The sequence below is a fragment of the Ambystoma mexicanum genome, chromosome 14 (genome assembly GCF_040938575.1).
Source record: "Ambystoma mexicanum isolate Mex_15411 chromosome 14, UKY_AmexF1_1, whole genome shotgun sequence".
NCBI lineage: Eukaryota > Metazoa > Chordata > Amphibia > Caudata > Ambystomatidae > Ambystoma > Ambystoma mexicanum.
The window spans coordinates 3655466-3675154 of record NC_090940.1 but is presented as its reverse complement, the minus strand read 5'-3'; the positions used below and the strand labels follow the sequence as shown (position 1 = coordinate 3675154).

The window sequence follows — 19689 nt, the reverse complement described above, 5'->3', positions numbered from 1 at the left end:
ATTCAGTCTCCTCGACTGACTGGCAGAGGTGGAGGCATCGGACATCTACTCTCTTCTTGCCTCAGCCAATGCTGCGTCCTCTCCTACCTCTTTGGAATTCACCATCTCCACTATTTCTCTGCCTCACTCGGTCCTCATCATCTCCATCCATCGCCCTCCTGGTCCCACTGGACCATTCTTTGATGATCTTGGGCAACTCCTTGATTCTCTTCCCAATAAACATCTCCTCATTCTCTTAGGTGACTTTAACCTTCCCTCGCCAACCACTTCACAGAAATCTGAACTTAAGTGATTTCTTAGTGACCGCACGCTCCACTCTGTCCATAACCTACTGACCCACGCAGGAGGTAACTCACTTGATCTCTTATTCATCTCCACCTCTTTCACAGCCACTAATACCACTGTCACACCACCATATCCTTTCCACCCTCTGACCATTCCTCACCACTTGCTTCATCTATTACTAAAAGGACATTGAAACCTTCTACCAGACCCACTTTCTCTCCAACCTACAGTTCTCACTCTCCTCCTTCACACCCAATGCCTCTTCCACCAACACTGCCTTCTCCAGCTTCCAGTTCCTACTATGACTCCTTCTCCTCTCACTTTCCACTGTTTACTTCACCCCTATGTCTCAACATCCTCCACTATGGGTCACCCCATTCATACTCTTTCTCTGTACAGACATGCACCGGCTGCTGCACAACTGGCGGCGTACCCACTGGCATGAGGACCTGCAACTCTACCTCTCTGCCTTGAACTCTCGTAAGTCCACTCTCGATAGAGCGAAAAGGGAATTTATCCCAACTCTCATTGACCTACTCAACCATCCTGACTGGCTACAGGGTACCCTAAACTCACTCCTCTAAGTCTATGAATATCGACTCTACTCTCACAGCTAATGACCTAGCAGAATACTTTGCTGCAAACATTTCCCAAATTAGAGACTCTCTTCTCACCTTCCTCACACTTCTTCCTCCTGCTTTTACACTCCGCCTACTCTACCATCATCCTCTGCCTGTATGTCCCACTTTAGTCACACTAATACTGACAAAGTCCTATCTCTGCTGATGAAGGCCAACTCTTCTTGTGCCCCATCAGACTCTCTTGCTCCTCAGCTAGTTAAGCCTATTGCCCCTATAGTGTCCTCTCACCTCGCTGAGCTTTTCAACCTGTCCTTGCTATCCCTCGGTTTTCAAAACAGCCACGGTCATCCCTCTTCTAAAAAAGTAAAGGACTGACCCAAGCCTACTGGCTAACAATCACCCTGTGTATCTCCTACTGCACTATAGGGGTGTCACGGTATTAGTTTTATGGCGGTACGATAACCTTCTTGCCAAATGACGGTATATCATGGTTATCGCAGTATAGCAGGTGGAGTTACCTAATCTTAACAAATATTTTCTTAAAAGGTCATACAGTGTCAGATTTATCATCACAAACAAAACCAGGCACCCGTGGCAAGAATTGGGCTTTTCAACATACTTTCCACTGAAATGCCACCCCTTGCTTCCACCAAACACAAACGCGTGTGGAGAGGAGGAGAGGGGGGCGGGGCAGTGGGCCTGATGCAACTGGCAAAGCAAACTTAATAGCTTTTCTTAAGTGGTCATTTAGGCTTTTAGCTCCCCCACTGGCTACTGGTGAAGATGAACATGTTGCCATCTTGATAATCTGCATGCCACAGATCAATGGAGGCTGATGGTAGTGTGCGCATACACACACACACACACACACACGCGCGCACTCTCTTTACGTTACAGCGTTTAGTTTACTTGCGGGTCAAAAGGTGTTCAGTAATCACGGACATGTTACCCTTTGGTATGGCAGCAGGGAATACCCGCAGAGATGAGTGTATTTCGCGGTGTGACTTATATGTAAATTCAATGATAGAACCAGGGAAATACCCCATTGTCATATGTTTGGAAAACTTTATCCATTATAAAGATATAAACCCCAAAGCCGCCAACCCAAAGTAAATCCTTTTCCTTCTTGGCACTGTATTTAGTCTTCCTATTGATTTTGTGTCAGGCACGTGTGGTTTACGGAATGGCATTAAAAACTGCTCCAACTGAAACTACTTGTATAAAAAAAAAACATTTTTACATTGCCTTTTTGCATTTGAAGTTCTTTAATTTACCATTAAGTCACTGCTTTTTAGTTAACTTGCGAATTCGCAGGCAGGATTTTCCAGCTGTAGAAAGGTAGCATTTTGAAACTTGTCTCTGCTCATATTTAGCTGATCCTCCTGGAATCTAAGGCGGCTGCAGAATTGGTCTTTCATGGCGCTCACTCTTTGCCTTGAATTAAAGAGTGACTAGTGGAAGTGTAATAATGCAGATTTCGAGCAATGAGCTTGCTGCTCAGTCACAGGTCATCGCTTTGAAAATTGCCCTTGACTTGCATTTTTTTGGAACCACATGGCATGGGCATCATGGCCCCTCGCTGCGACAAAAAGTTTGTTTTGACAACTCTTTATCCCATTAAAGGGAGAAAAGCCACTCATGTGCGGTCTGAAAGCTCATGTCATTGTATTTCTTTTGTCAAAATGTCATAGGCAACACAGACACCCCGAAAGGTTGCATAGTGATCTAATCACTGTAGCTTGTTTACCATCTGCCTGGTGTATTATGAAGGTCTGATGTCAGAGTCACCACTGACCATGTCATCCTAAAGGGACAGCGTTCAGTGGGCGCTGTGGATTTCTTTCTTGATTCTTGCAATACGTGTTCATTTACCTTCTTAAAGATAGCGGCAAAAAAAGAAAACTTGAAAATGACAAAGTTAAAATACATATCAGCACAAATATGGCCTAGACCACCACCCCACCAGAGCCCCATCATTGCCGTGTCCCCCAGGTCAGAGTGCATTAGGACCCTTGTGATGCGAGTTCAGAGGGAGCAATGCTTTCATGGCTGGTGTCACACATTGAGAATAGACTTAAGAAATATTTCACCCCCATTGCTCTGGATTCTTCAAAATGAGTGTAGAATCTGTCCAGCCTGCCTGAGTCCAGTGCCATATGCAGAAGGCAGGTAGGTGAAGGATCAAGCGAAGCAACAACTCTAGTGCCAGTGTGCAAATCTACACAGAGGACAGTGGGGGCAGTTAATTTACTAGCAGAAAGCACTGATTTGCCCAGTGTTCACACAGTCTACAGCAGGGTCAGACTAGGGCATAAAATTGTGTCGGGCGCCAACATATAAGTGGCCCACAGTTGCAAATGGGAATTCATTTCTTTTGGAACACTGTTTGAATAGTACCCCAGGGGGAGATTTAGATAAAATGTGATGCAAATTGTAAATTTAAAAGAATATGTATTCAGCAACAGTGGTCAAAACTATTAGCCGCATAGTGAAGTGACTCATCAAACTTGGCAACTTTGCCCAAAAAAGTGCCCCACTTGACCCATAAAACTGGCCCACACAAGCATTTCACGTTTTTGGTTCGGCCATGGGCCTTTTGCCCTAAAGGCCAGCCCATGCCTGGTCTACAGAGCTAAAGTTGTTTGTGGACATGCATCAGAAGGGCATCCAGTTCATTCCCCCCTTTGAATTCTGGGATGTGTAGTTCCCCATCTTGCAAATTGGTGGGAAAACTACAAATCCCAGAATTCTAAGCTAAAACAGAACTGGATGGCTATCCGATCCATGACCATGAGAAACTTAAGTTCCTTGAATCTAAACCTTGGGGAGAGTAATTCGATATGCATGACTTCACTGGCCGTCCTTGTTTTTTTTTTTTTTACAATTTGCACAGCCAGAGCAGGAGCTGTTCCAATGTGTGTTTGCTCACTGCAGTAGGACCTTAACTTGCTGAACTAATGGCACATGATGCCGGGCCAGGCTGAATCAATACATTTCTGCTCCTGCTGGCTGGGTGGTTGCTAAGCAAAGTGCTCCTGGCTCCACTGTTTTGCAAGTCACGGAACATTATTTATTTACATACGAACAAAAGGAAAAATAAAATGCTCACTTTGAGTTCAGGCCCTCTACTCACCCTTGTGATGTCCCTGTGGTCTTGTTAATTGCAAATTGAAAATCGGAAACAATCACCATAGAAGATCTGACCTGTAGCGCGGAGCAGCATGACTGTCAAAACGTTTAAAATCTGTATGCTGCCTTTCAAATAAATAAACTGGTAAAATAGCTCAGCGGGTTGAGCGCTCGCTGCTGCGATCTGAGCGTGATCTGCAGGTCGCAGGTTTGAATCCCGGCAAGGCCAACTCAGCCTTTCATCCTTCCGAGGTCGATAATGAGTACCAATTTCGGTTGGGTGATATTGTATGTAAATATGTGCTCGGTAAAGCGCTTTGGATTAAGGCGCTATATGAATAACACATTATCATTAAATAATGCCTGAAACAAAATAACTTTGTTCTAGTTTGCCCATGAAATCCAGGTCTAGCAGAGTCTATGAATAAGAGTCTCCGGTATTCTTATAGAGCCAGTCAGTCCGCTCATCGTTACCTGCTTTGAATGGGGAACACTAAGGTTCAAGCACTGGGCAGCTTTCAAACACTTTGCGCAAAATCGGCTGATCTTTAACCCGACTCTACTGATCACGGAGAAGGAGCGGTCAAAGCAGCAAAGCTGAATTTACTAATGTGGCCTCACTTTCCCCTTTGCTCTTGTCTGCCAAACAAGCCCCCCTTGGCAGACGGCACATCCAACAGTGCAAGACCAAGATTTTGCAGCACTTGCTTACTGCAGCCTTTCCAAATCAGATTGAAAAGCACACTTAACGGTATACCGGTATAAACAACATGACGGTTATTATTGTTCAATTAAGTTGTTCACGGTATCTGTAACGGTATACCGTTATACCGTTACATCCCTACTGCACTACTCTAAAGTGCTTTTAAGGGTTGTGTTCTCACCAATTTCTTAGGCATCCACAACCTTTGAGACCCCCTAGAAGCAGGTGGCTGCTCCTGTCACTGCACAGAAAGTGCTCTCATAAATGTGTCCAACTTCATCGCCTCTACTAAGCACTCCAACCTATCCTCTATCCTAATTCTCCTGTACCTGTCTGCTGCCTTTGACACTGTCAATCACTCTGATCTCCTTAATACTCTATTTCGAAGGGATTGTGTCCTCCGACGTATTCCTCATCTTAGATATCTCCTTCCAGCTCTGCTGGCCTCGGAAAATTTTTCTCTAGAGGGCGCTGCGCGTCAACGTCCTCCGAGTCGATGTCCCTCGACAGCCGCCGTATCGACGTCGACGTCATCCTGCCTATAAAGGCCGCGCGCAGCGTCCGTTGCTCAGTTCCTTTTTCCGCGCTTACTCAGTGCCTCGGAATACCGTTGCTCAGTTCTTGTCAGATTAATCCTATTTACCTCGAGTTATTCGATACCGTACTCGATGGCTTCCTCGTCGGAATCGACAACTCCTTGATCCGGCTTCAAAAAATGCCGAGATTGTGGAAAAAAGATGTCGCTGACTGACCCTCACAGTTTGTCTGTGGTGTTTGGGAGCTGAACACCATTGTTCGGAGTGCGAGGACTGTATGTCCATGACAGCTAAGGCCCTGAAGGAGGGGCGGGGGAAGCTGGAGAAAGGTAAGACTTTTAAAGCTTCTTCTTCGTCGACGAAGTCGAGACACTCGTCTCCTCGTCACCATTCGCGCTCCAGGTCTCGGAGTGGGTCCCATCACTCCTTGAGATCGAAGCACTCGAAGAGGAGACGTCGAAGATCCCCTTCTCCGTCTTCCTCTTCCTCTGTTTCGCCAAAAAGAATCCCTTGCCCCACGAAACATAGTTCCCGGGCTGAATGGGAGGAATTCCGCAAAAATATGAGCGTCTTCGAGAAAGCGGCCTCGACCCTCTCGAAGACTGCCGAGAGCGATGCTCTGGTCGAAAGACCCGAAGGTCAAAAACGCCGCGAGTCGCAGTACCCGGCGAAGGAAACCTCTCGAGCGCGTCTCAAACCCTCGAGTAGGACTATGACCTTCAAACCTTCCTCGAAGGTTCCGTCGACGCCGAGGTCAGTGTCTTTGACGCCGTTGTCGAAGGGACCTTCGACACACGGGTCTATCGACTCAACGCCAGCTTCGACACCGGCGTCGACGCCAAGAAAAGTCACGGTCACGACACACCCAGTGACTATCCCCAGGTCCTCGATGACGATGGCTTCGAGATTGTCGAGTAGAATCCCAATTCTGTCGAGGTCATCGAGGCCTCCGCCTTTGTTTTCGACGCCACGCTCGAAGCCGTCGACGACATCGACGTTTTCGGGGCCGATAATGACAAGTTCGGCACCCTCTGCCTTGGAAATGGGATTTACTCCCTTTATGAGTTCAGAACAATTGAGAACTATGTCCTCAATTTTGGAAGAGGGTGAATTGTCTGAACAGGAGGACACATTTGAGTTGCAGGGACCTGTAACCCCAATTAGAAAGGAATTTTCCTCTGAAGAACGCAGGTTAAAGGATCTTCATGATTCCTTACATGAGGCAAGTGGGTTAGACACTTCCCCTGGAGTGGAGTTTGCTAGGCCAGACCCGGGGGAGCATGCTGAAACCCCGTATAGAGCCTTAATGGCCAGGATCACAGAGTTTATGGGGTGGTCTGCACCTTCACAATCTTTCCAACAAGATGACCTCACGGATATTCTTGATAAAGGCCCACAGAAGGATCCTGTGGTGCCTTTCCATAAAGCTCTTCAGAGGAAGATTATGACAAACTGGGAAACCCCAGATGTCGTCCCGGCAGTAAATAAGACTTTCTACAAAATACAGGGTATCCTCTACAGACCCGGAGTTTTTGTCAAAACACCCATCCCCAGAAAGTCTGGTGGTACAGGCAGCATCTTCTACCGATGTCAAGACGGCTTATCCTACCGTCCCACAGGACAGGGACGATAAAAAATATGATGCTATGGCAAAGAAAGTTTTTTCGGCATGTAGCATGGCGTTAAAATCTGTGAATGCTACTTGCACCCTTGCTAGATTCAGCCATACACTTTGGGAGTGTGCTTCTACAGCGGCTGACTGCATCCCGGAGGGAGAAGAAAGGGAGGCGTTCCTGAATATCATACAGGACGGTAAGGACGCTATGTGCGAATCCCTCCAGACGGGCATTGATTCGGCTGACAGTATCAGCAGAGCAATGGCCGCAAGTACAACAACCAGGAGATTTGCTTGGTTGAGAAAGTCTGGTTTTGCCCCAGATGTGCAAGCCAGGCTCTTGAACATGCCATTCAATGGCTCTTCTTTGTTTGGGAAAAAGGCGGATGACAGTTTAGAAAAACTGCAAATTTCAAAAGCAGCAGCAAAATCCCTAGGCGCTGCAATCTTTCAGACACCTTTTCGTCCCACAGGAACCTCTGCGAGAGGCAAGTCCTTTCGCTTCTACTCCACATTCGGAAGAGGTAGAGGACGGCCGGCTCAAAGGGGACAAAGAAGAACTACCCGAGGTGGACGGGGTAGATATTCAAAGGCCGCAGCAACAGCAGGTGCCTCTTTACCATCGGCATCTGCATCAGCCGCCCCAAAACCACTCTGAGGCCTTCCCTCACAGGACACCTGTAGGAGGCAGGTTGACTCAACATCTGGCGGAATGGCAGGCTATCACGTCAGATGCTTGGGCATTGGAAACAGTTGCCCAAGGTTACTGCCTGCCTTTCCTACGTATACCTCAGAGTCATCCACCGGGGATCAGCTCTCAGAAAGCTCCAGATCCGCTCCTCTTGCAGGAAATTTTGGACCTGCTAGAGAAAGGTGCCATAGAACCGGTACCTGTAGCGGAGAGGAACAAGGGCTGGTACTCACCTTACTTTCTCATTCCAAAGAAAGACGGAGGACTGAGACCCATCTTGGACTTGCGAGAATTGAACAAATTCCTCAGAAAAGACAAATTCAAGATGGTCACTCTTTCTCAGATCCTCCAGGCCCTTCAGTTCCAGGACTGGTTGGTATCTCTGGACCTTCAGGACGCTTATTTCCATGTGCCTATCCATCTCAAACACAGGAAATACCTGAGGTTCGCAATTGGCAACTCTCACTATCAATTTCGAGTGCTGCCATTTGGGCTGACCTCCGCCCCGAGGGTCTTCACCAAGTTAATGTCGGTAGTGGCGGCAAGTCTAAGGAGAGAAGGGATTCATGTCTACCCCTACCTGGACGATTGGTTGATCAGGGCTGTCTCTTCGGAACAAGCTCAGATCCAACTAAATCACGTGTGCCACTCCCTTCACAGACTGGGCTTCTCCCTCAATTTAAAGAAGTCACAAATGATACCATTGCAGAGACTCCAGTTCATAGGAGCGATCCTGGACACTTCCCTGGGAAAAGCCTCGCCACCAGAGGTGAGGGCTCAAGATATTCTACAGATGGTTACCAAGTTCCAAGATGCCCAACGTCTCCCAGCCTTCCACTTTTAGAGGTTGCTAGGCCTCATGGCATCCTGCATTTTCCTAGTGCCAGAGGCTCGCCTGAGAATGAGATCCCTCCAGTGGGCACTGAGGACTCAGTGGTCACAATTCTCAGGGAGAATGTCAGCTCTTCTTCAGGTTCCCGACAGGGTGGCTCGAGACCTTTCATTGGTGGGCCTGTCAGGAGAACATTCTGAAAGGAGAACATTTTTGGCAACCCTGGCCGGAGAGACCAGTAGTCACGGATGCCTCACGGGGTGGGGAGCCCACGCCAACGACTTGACCATCAGCGGTCGTTGGTCTCCATTGGAGTCCAGACTACATATCAACCTGTTAGAGCTGAGAGCCATCAGACTTGCGCTGAAGGCGTTCCTGCCAGCTGTACAAGGGAAAAACGTCCTGATAATGACGGACAACACAGTGGCCATGCATTACCTCAACAAAAGAGGAGGCGTAGGATCACTACCCCTGTGCAGAGAGGCGATGCAGCTCTGGTTTTGGGCAATCCAAGAAGGAATCTCTCTATCGGCAGTTCACCTAGCCGGAGAGAAGAACTTGACAGCGGACGCTCTGAGCAGGCAGAGCACAGTCTCCCACGAGTGGGAATTAGCTCAGGAAGTCCTTCAAGAGATCTTCGCCCTTTGGGGAACCCCTCAGGTGGAACTGTTCGCCACCAGCGTCAACAGGAAATGCGATCTGTTCTGCTCAAGGGAATTTCCCCCGAGAGGAGCTCTGGGAGATGCGTTCATAGTGGACTGGGAGTTTCCGCTTCTGTACGCGTTCCCACCGGTCACTGTCATTCCTCAAATGATCAGGAGGTTGAGAAGATTCCGGAGAACCATGATCCTAATTGCCCCAGATTGGGCCAGGAGAACGTGGTACCCGGACCTTCTAGACTTGTCCATCTGCCCTCCAATTCGACTTCCACTCAGAGATTACCTACTCTCACAGAAGGGAGGTCAGGTTCTCCATCCAGACATCAAAACCCTCAACCTTCACGCTTGGCTTCTGAAAGGTTGAGGTACAAGGATTGGGACCTCCCTGATGATGTTATGGAGGTGTTGCTTTCGGCAAGGAGGCCAGCAACAAAGTCTTTATACTGCTGCCGTTGGAACAGATTTTGCAGCTGGTGTAGAGAACAGAATATCGACCCTTTTTCATGTGGTACACCAATGGTTTTGTCCTTCCTTCTATATTTGGCAAATTCAGGCCTTCAAGTTGGCACCATTAAGGGCTATCTCGCAGCGCTATCCATCTTTAAGCGCACTGCGGAAGAACCATCCTATTTCAAATTACCCTTGGTAATACAGTTTCTAAAGGGGTTAACCAATGTTTATCCCCCAAGACCATTCCAAGTTCCCCTATGGGATTTAAACTTAGTACTAACTTTCCTGATGGGCACACCTTTCGAACCACTCCATTCTTGTTCGTTAAGATTCCTTACCCTTAAAACTGTTTTATTAATAGCACTTACATCTGCTAGAAGGGTGAGCGAATTACAAGCTCTTTCTTGTAAACCCCCTCACACAATATTTCACAAAGACAAAGTTGTCCTGCAAGTGAAGCCTAATTTCCTCCCAAAGGTGGTTTCTGAATTCCATATCACTCAGAAGATTACCCTACCATCTTTCTATCCTCCTCCTCACCCGGGGAAAGAGGAAGAGAGGTTACACAGGCTAGACCCTAGAAGGGCTTTAAGTTTTTACATCAGAAGACTAGCCAGGATAAGACAGGCAGACCAGCTGTTTGTAGGTTACGCAGGTCACAAGCTGGGGTTACCAATAACTAAGCAGACCATTTCCAGATGGATCATTCAAGCCATTCTGGAATGTTATAAACTGGCAGGGAAAGAGCCCCCACAAAACCTTAGGGCTCATTCGACCAGAGGTATTGCAGCTTCATCGGCCCTCAAAAGTGGCGTGCCGGTTAAAGACATCTGTGCGGCCGCTACATGGTCGTCTGTCCATACCTTTACACGTTTTTACAATTTGGATTCCTCCCCCAGTCAAGAGACTAGGTTTGGAAGGGCTGTACTGCATTCTATTCATCAATAGAAGACAGCGTGAAGTCAGTACTCCCTCCTCCGATAATAGAATACTGCTATGGGAGCCTATCTAAGATGAGGAATACGTCGGAGGACACAATCCCTTTGAAGAACAAGTTACTTCTTACCTTGTAACGTTCTTTCGACGGGATGTTCCTCCGACGTATTCCTCATCGACCCTCCCATCCATCCCCGCAGTTCTACTTCCCGTGTTGTTGCAGCTTACGCTCCTTCAGGGTGATTAGTCTAGTCCAGAAAGTATTATTGTGGGCTACAAAACGGAACTGAGCAACGGAAGCTGCGCGCGGCCTTTATAGGCAAGATGACGTCGACGTCGATATGGCGGCTGTCGAGGGACATCGACTCGGAGGACGTCAACGAGAAGCAGTGCCCTCTAGAGAAAAAATTTCCGAGGCCAGCAGAGCTGGAAGGAGATATCTAAGATGAGGAATACGTCGGAGGAACATCCCGTCGAAAGGACGTTACAAGGTAAGAAGTAACTTGTTCTTCTTTTTGTTAATCGCGATCAAGCCCTTGCCGGGGTTGAATCCTACCCTGCGCCTCGCCAATGATCTGTCTCCTGGAGCAACAACACCTCTCAACTCACTCTTCTAACTGTTGGTGTTCCACAAGGCTCTGTCTTGGGTCTGCTCCTCTTTACACTCTACACCTCTGCTCTTCGGGCACTAACCTCATCCTTTGGGTTCTTGTGCCAACTCTTCCCAGATGGCACCCAAATCTTCTTCTCTTTTCCTGAACTCTCCTCTGATCTCTCTATCAACATTTCCAACTATCTCTCTGCTATTAAATATTGGATGGCTTTGCACACTCTGATGTTAAACTCTACCAAAACAGAGGTGCTCTTCTTCCCTGCCAAAAGCTCTCTCTCATCTCTTCCTCTGCCTATCCAGTTTCCACCAGCCACTCTCCCCTACTCTTCTTCAGCTAGGAACCTCTGTCATCTATGATACTTCTCACACCTTCTTTACTTTCATCTCCAAAACTGCAACAGCAGCTCGCCTAGGAATATCAGGCACCTACTTCCTTTCAACACTGCCAAGCATCTCTTAACCACTCTTGTCTTCTCTAAACTGCACTACTGTACCAGCACCCTCTTTGGTCTCCCCAACTATGCTTTCTGTCCTCTTGACAAGATCATTAACTTGGCTATGTGAGGTTGACATCATGGAAGGCGACACAGACAACAGATTCAATATAACAAAAATACCTAAATGTCAGGATGGTTGAAGGCCTAACTTGCCCTATGCTAAGGTTGGATTTCCCTCCCTAACAAAACGAAGGATAGTCTGTGTTAGTAAGTTCAACTTAAAGGTCTGTCTGTGTCCAAAAACCTATACTTGCCCTCACAACTAACAACAAAACCATGTGGAGGGATGTCAACCATAAATTAAACCGCGTTCCAAAAGCAAAGTTCTGAGCTGTTTCCAACTCCTGCTTATTCGTCAGCTTCTCCTTCTTAAATATCAACAATTCACAGCAATGTTCAAGGTACCTTTTCTTGAATTTAAGGTTGTAAAGTTCCATACCTTTCAAATGTCAGGATACCCTTACTCCAAGTTCAATACAGTTTCTTGGCAGCAAGTCTCAAGGTTCCCTTCCCCAAGTTCAATTTCAGAAAGGGGTCACTTCTCCCCGGGTTTTCACTGTGGAGTAATTTGCAGAATGGTCCAAGACATCATGCATACCCCTTAGGCCAGATTGTCCCCTCTGAAGTATTGGGTTTTCCGCAAAAGAATCTGTTTTCTTCACCACTCATTATTTTCTTAATCCTAGGGGACTGTTACTTCTTAGAGGAAAAATGCACAATTCCAATAGCTTTGTCTTTTATTTATGCTATCTGGGAAACTCACTGATAAAAGTGGGATAATTTGGTTCCAAGAACCAATTGGGTTGGTAAACCGGGAATTGCGGCCACTACCAGATGTATCTCTTTACCCAGGATGGTAATGGGTATTTGAACTTGTGGGTAGATCTCAATATCGCCATGTACACAGCCTACCTTTTCCTCATCCTTTTCCCTCCATCTACGGGGAAGTAAGTCTGCCCGTAAGGCACTCTTCCTACTCCCGCTATCTAGCTGGGCCCAGGAATTCGATAGGAGGTTTTGTTTCCTGTATATACGAATGAGTATGGTGGTTTTGAGTGGATTGTGTCCTCCAACGTATTCCTCATCTTGGATGTATTCCATCCAGCTTTAGCTGCTTCGGAAAAAATGTTCGTCCGATTGCGACGATGTCGTCGAGTCGATGGTCCCTCGAAGGCCTTCGGCAAGGGTGACGTCATCGGGTGTATGAGTAGCACGTGCGGCAGCCGTTGGCCTCAGTTCTGTTTTTCTGCAGTATATGTTGCTTCAGAGATTTGGCGCTTCGAGTTCTGTGAAGAAATAGTAAATAATATAAGAAAGCAAAGATGTCCTCATCATCGATGCCGACCACGACCCTGAAATCGGGTTTCAAAAAGTGCAAGTCGTGCGGCTCAAAAATGTCGATCACAGACCCGCACCGATAGTGTTTGTGGTGTCTCTGAGTAGGCCACGACATGGAGGCCTGTACGAAGTGTCAGTGTCAGAATGTACCAAAGTATTAACTGAAAAGGATACAATACTCAAAAGGATACAGGAGGTAGGGTCTTCCGGATCCCTGTTCACACGATTTGATAGTCGTGAAGTCAATTGAAGACCTTCCAAATGATACAACCCTCTGGCTGATAAAACAGGCAGAGCGATGGATCACTGGAAAGGGCGTGGGTAAGGTATAGAAATCCAGCCTAAGACAAATTAAAGTATCATGAATAACTGCTCCAACCTGAGTATGATGAATTAGATAATGACAGGAATGATTACACTGACCTTTAGATTTGGGTAGAATAATCCAGAAGTCTCTTGATGGATTTGTAGAATGAAGAACAAACGACAAGGAAGGGAAAATTAGTAAGGGAGACTTATCCCGAACGGAACGAGGCTCACGCTAGATACGAGTTGAATTCACCACAGGATAGCGTCCAAAGTTCAGTTCAATGTCACCTTCCAATAATCCTTGAAAGGCTTCCTTCCCACTATAGGGTTCAATCCTTCTGTTAATTCCACAGATGCAGGAGTTAGAAGTACACGCGGTTATAAACAGCCGCGAAGAAAATAACGTTTGAAGACAACGTGCGCGTGTGGATTTTACACGCGGGCAGGATTCGCGCAGACTGGGCCAGCCGCGTGTGAAGACAACGTGCGCGTGTGGATTTACACGAGGGCAGGATTTACGCAGTCCGGGCCAGCCGCGTGTGAAGACAGAGAGCGCGTGTGGATTTTACACGCGGGCAGGATTCACGCAGCCTTGGCCAGCCGCACTTGAAGACAAAGAGCGCGTGTGGATTTTACACGCGGGCAGGATTCACGCAGCCTTGGCCAGCCGCACTTGAAGACAAAGAGCGCGTGTGGATTTTACACGCGGGCAGGATTCACGCAGCCTTGGCCAGCCGCACTTGAAGACAGGGAGCGCGTGTGGATTTTACACGCGGGCAGGATTCACGCAGCCTTGGCCAGGCGCGCTTGAAGACAGAGAGCGCGTGTGGAATAACACGCGGGCGGTGTTCCCGCAGTCCGGAACAGCCGCGTTTAGAGACAGCGTGCGCGTGTGGAATTACACGCGGGCAGGATTCCCGCAGTCCGGACCAGCCACGCTTGAAGACAGAGAACGCGTGTGAATTATCACGCGAAGGGATAGCTCCCGGAATCAGCGTGTGGCGGAACACACGCTATTGAAGGCCCAAAAGTAGCTGTAGAAATATGCCAGGATGCAGATCAGAGGTTCAGCTACACAACGCCAATAGATTCGATCAGAAGCAGCGAGTGAAGTTTCTACGCTGCTTAAATACGTAACACCGTAGTTCACGTGACGAAGCAAAAGTCACGTGAAGTTAGCGACGTGAAAAGTGCAAACGTCGTTTTCCCGGTAACGTATCGAATAACCTCCATTTGGAGTAGAACGGTCTAGCTGTTCTACGAGCGTAGCGTCCAGCATGCATGACAGTCAGGCGATGACGGAGAAGGCCTTGCGAGAAAGGAGGGGAAAACTACAGGTAGGTCGCAAATCCGACCATAAAGCCTCTAGCGTCGAATCGAGGTCCCGTGAGGAGAAACCTCCTCGACGCGAAAGGCATCAGTCCAGGTCCCGAAGCGATTCCCATCGCTCGTCGTCTTCGACGAAAAAATCGAAGAAACGACGCCACAGGTCCCCCTCCACCTCGGACGAATCCCCAAAAAGGATGAAATGGCCCACTAAGCATACATCATCCGAAGAATGGGAAGCATTCAGGGTCAAAATGATGGAGGTGTTCGAGAAAGCGAAGCCTCGGTCCGCGCCTTCCTCGTAAGCCAGCCGGGAGCGTCATCTCACCGACACTTGCACGCTCTCGAGCCCGGGTGATCGAAAGGGGAAGGTTAGAGAACCTTCTAGGACGCCGAGCGAGAAAATCCGCTCTAGTCGACGGCTCGAGGTCACCGACGCCGTCCGAGACCGAACATACCTCGAAGGGCAAGTCTTCGAAGAGCGCCTCAACGCCATCGAAGCCGGCGCTGTCGAAGACAGGTATTGTGTCAACGCCTTTGTCGACGTCGACACCGAAGCCCTCAACGCCGAAACCCCCAGTTCGGCAAAATCAGTCCTAAAAAAGGGAAAACACCTGTAATCACTTCAAGACCCATAAATACTCCTCCTCTACCTCTCCCAGAAAAGGTTTTCAAACCTCTTCCTAGGAAAGAGTTTTTTAAATCTCTGACCTCAATTTTTGAGGAACAGGAGAAATCTGATGAGGAGAATGTACCTTTTGGGCTAGAATATGGCACCCCAAATGTCCTGGAATGCCTGATTTCAGAAGAAAGCAGGATGAGGGATTTGGTTGAATCACTGCACAATGCAAGTGGTATTGATACATCTCCTGAAAATGACTTTGGTAGACCAGAACCAGGAGAACATGCCAGTCCATCATACCGTCAGCTAATGACAAAGGTAATAGATTATTTAGGATGGGCCAGACCTCCAGCCCAATTCATCCAAGATGATCTAACAGACATATTGCATCATGGTCCTACTGAAGACCCAATACTACCTTTTCACGTAGCCTTGCAAAATAGGGTGGCCAAAAATTGGGAGACTCCGAATTCTATTCCGCCAGTGAATCAATCCCTTACTTCATAAATACCGCCCTGCCAGTAGCGACCCCGGCTATCTGTCTAAGCATCCCACTCCAGAGAGTTTGGTCATACAGGCAGCCACAGCTTCTAACAAAGTGGCGTACCCTTCTATCCCTCTGGACAGGGACGATAAGCGTGTGGATGGCTGGGCACGGAAGGTATTTTCAGCTGGGAGTATGGCATTAAAATCAGCCAACTCCACATGTGCCTTGGCAAAGTTTTCGTACACTCTGTGGGAGTGCATTGCAATGGTGGCGGAGCACATACCAGAACGGGATGAAAGGGAAGGATTCCTAGCCATCGTTAGAGACGGAAAGGAGGCCAGGCAGGAACCCCTTGAATCTGGATTGGACACTGTAGATAGTGTGAGCAGATTTGCATGGTTACGGAAGTCAGGTTTCGCACCAGACATGCAGAACCGTCTTCTGAACATGTCCTTTGACGGGTCTCACCTTTTTGGCAGCAAAGCTGACGAGAGCCTTGAGAGGTTGCAGACCTCAAAGGCAGCTGCCAAGTCTTTGGGAGCTGCCATCAGACAATCTCAGCCTTTTCGTGCACCAGGTTAATCTTGGAGGGGACGATCCTATCGTTACTACTCCTCATGTGGAAAGACAAGAGGAATGGCCAGTCAGAGGGGCCAGAGAAAGGCCACTCGCGGTGGACGAGGAAAACGTGCAAAGCCAGCTCCAGCTACAGCCTCTCTGCCATCTGCAGCAACCGCCTCAAAACCACTTTGAGGACTTACATCACAAGACACCTGTGGGAGGCAGGCTGTCGCAGCATCGGCAAGAATGGCGAGCCATTACTTCAGATGTTTGGGCTCTAGAAATAATAGCCCATGGTTATTGCCTTCCTTTTCTAATGCAACCTCAAAGCAATCCACCAAGGAGACACACCCTTGGAAGTTTTCAGACCCGCTCCTAGGTGCTGGAGAAAGGTGCTATAGAACCGGTACCTGCAGCAGAGATGAACAAGGGATGGTACTCCCAGTATTTTTTTATCCCCAAAAAGGACAGAGGACTGAGGCCCATGCTGGACTTAAGAAACTTGCACAAGTTCCTCAGGAAGGACAAGTTCAAGATGGTTACCCTTTCTCAGATCCTTCAGGCCCTTCAACTTGAGGATTGGTTGGTGTCATTGGACCTCCAGGATGCTTATTTTCATGTGCCGATTCATCTCAAGCACAGAAGATACCTGAGGTTCGTGGTTGGCGTCTCACACTATCTGTTTCGAGTACCATTCGGATTGACCTCTACCCGAGGGTCTTCACCAAATTGATGGTAGTGGTGGCAGCGCACCTCAGGAGAGGGGGGATTCACATCTAACCCTACCTGGACGATTGGCTGATCAGAGAACGCTCTGCTGAGCAGGCGCTAGATCACCTGAAAGTCACCTGCCACTTCCTCCACAGACTGGGCTTCTCCCTCAATTTCAAGAAGTCACAAGTGACACCACCTCAACGGCTCCAATATATAGGAGCTGTATTAGACACATCCCTGGGAAAGAGCTCACCTCCCAGGCCGAGGGCTCAAGACATTCTTCAGACGGTTTCCAAATTCCAAAATCTCCAGGCCTACGACTTCTTGAGGATACTTGGCCTCATGGCATCCTGCATCTTTCTAGTGCCAGAGGCACGTCTGAGAATGAGAGCCCTTCAATGGGCTCTAAAGACTCAATGGTCCCAATTCTCAGGTTGAATGACGGATCTTCTCCAGATTCCGAACAAGGTTCGTCAAGATCTTCTATGGTGGACTTGTTCAGAGAATATCCTGAAAGGAGAACCTTTTTGGCAACCAAGGTCGGAGATCACAGTAGTAACGGACGCCTCACTCAAGGGGTGGGGGAGCTCATGTCAATGATCTGACAATCATTCAGATGGTCTCCATCGGAGTACAAACTACACATCAACCTTCCGGAGCTGAGAGCAATCTGACTAGCGCTGAAAGCTGTCCTGCCATCTGTCAGAGGAAAAAATGTCCTGATAATGACGGACAACACAGTGGCCATGCATTATCTAAACAAAAGAGGAGGTGTAGGGTCACTACCTCTGTGCAGAAAGCCAATGCAACTCTGGTATTGGGCAATTCAAGAAGGAATCTCTTTAACGGCAGTTCACTTAGCCGGGGAAGAGAATATGACGGCAGATGCTCTGAGCAGGCAGAGCACAGTGTCCCACGAATGGGAACTGGCTCGGGAAGTCATTCAAGAGATCTTCGCCCTTTGGGGAACCCCTCAAGTGGAACTATTTGTGACCGGGATCAACCGGAAGTGTGAAAGGTATTGCTCAAGGGAATTTCCCCCGAGAGGAGCCCAGGTGGACGCATTCGTGGTGGAGTTGAATTTCCCACTATTATACACGTTCCCTCCGATTCCCGTCATTCCTCAGGTCATCAGGAGACTGAGACGCTTCGGGAGCCGCATGATCCTAATTGCCCCGGATTTGGCCAGGAGAATGTGTTACCCAGACCTTCTAGACATGTCCATCTGTCCCCCAGTACGTCTTCCTCAGAGAGAGAACCTTCTCTCTCAAATGGAGGGTCAGGTTCTCCATCCAGAGGTCAAAATGCTGAACCTTCATGCTTGGTATCTGAAAGGCTGAGATACAAGGATTGGAACCTTCCAGATGATGTCATGGAGGTGTTGCTTTCGGCAAGAAGGCCAACAACAAAATCTCTATACCGTTGCCGTTGGAAAAGGTTTTGCAGCTGGTGCAGAGAAAAGAATGTTGATCCTTTTCTAAGTTCTATTCCGGAAGTACTGTCCTTCCTCCAGGCCCAAGAACACATAGAGGTTTAAATGTTGGAACCATTAAAGGTTATCTTGCGGCGCTTTCCATCTTCAAGCGCTTGTCGGAGGAATGATCCTACTTCAAAATTCCTTTGGTAGTACAATTCTTAAAAGGACTCACTAATGTGTTTACTCCTTACCCTTTTCAAGTGCCAATTTGGGATCTCAATTTGGTCCTAAAATTCTTAATGTGTGCTCCTTTCGAACCTTTGCACACTTGTCCATTAAGATTACTAACAAGGAAAACTGCCTTCCTAGTTGCTTTAACATCTGCAAGAAGAGTGAGCGAATTGCAGGCACTGTCTTCTGGGACACCCTATACTGTGTTCCATAAGGACAGAGTTGTGTTGAGGGTTAAACCCTCATTTTTACCAAAAGTGGTATCTGATTTTCATTTAAGTCAGAAAATTGTCTTACCCGCATTCTATCCTCCACCTCATCCTACTAAGGAGGAGGAAAGATTACACAGGTTGGATCCAAAAAGAGCTTTAAGCTTTTACATCTCTTGGCTTCCTAAGCTTAGAGTGGACAATCAACTGTTTATTGGCTACACAGGAAAGAAATTGGGTCACTCAGTGACAAAGCAAACAATATCACGCTGGATTGTGCTTTGTATTTCAGAATGCTACAGATTAGCACAAAAAGACCCACCAGAAGGTCTAAGGGCTCATTCCACCAGAGGCATCGCCTCTTCAACAGCCCTACAAAGAGGTGTTCCTATAAGGTCCATTTGTGAAGCAGCAACTTGGTCCTCCCTGCACACTTTATCAAAATTCTATAGCCTGGATGCTTCCCAGTCTAAGGAGCTAAATTTTGGAAAAGCAATACTATACTCTGCCATCTAAGAGTATCGAAAAATCTAACCCCTCCTCCAGAGGAATTGTCCATACTGCTATCTAAGATGAGGAATACATTGGAGAAGTTACTTACCAACTGGTAACGTTCTTTCGATTGGATGTTCCTCCAACGTATTCCTCATCGCCCTCCCACCCTACCCCTCTGTAGATTTTTCCAGGCTATTGCCACGCCAACTCTCGCAAGGCAAATACCTGTCTGCCGGCACAGTCTGCACAGTGAAAAATCAATAATGAAGGGGGAAAAACAGAACTGAGGCCAACGGGCGCTGCGCGTGCTACTTATACACCCGATGACGTCACCCTCGACGGAGGCCTTCGAGGGACCATCGACTGGACGACGTTGACGCACGGCGCTCTCTGCCGAAATATTTTCCGAAGCAGCTAAAGCTGGATGGAACACATCTAAAATGAGGAATACGT

At 47.8% G+C, this 19689-nt stretch overlaps 1 protein-coding gene across 3 annotated transcripts in view; it reads left to right on the top strand.

Annotated features, from left to right (window-relative positions):
* Positions 1-19689, top strand: part of LOC138527333 (receptor-interacting serine/threonine-protein kinase 4-like) — a 437375-nt gene that overhangs the window by 354137 nt on the left and 63549 nt on the right. The window lies entirely within an intron of this gene.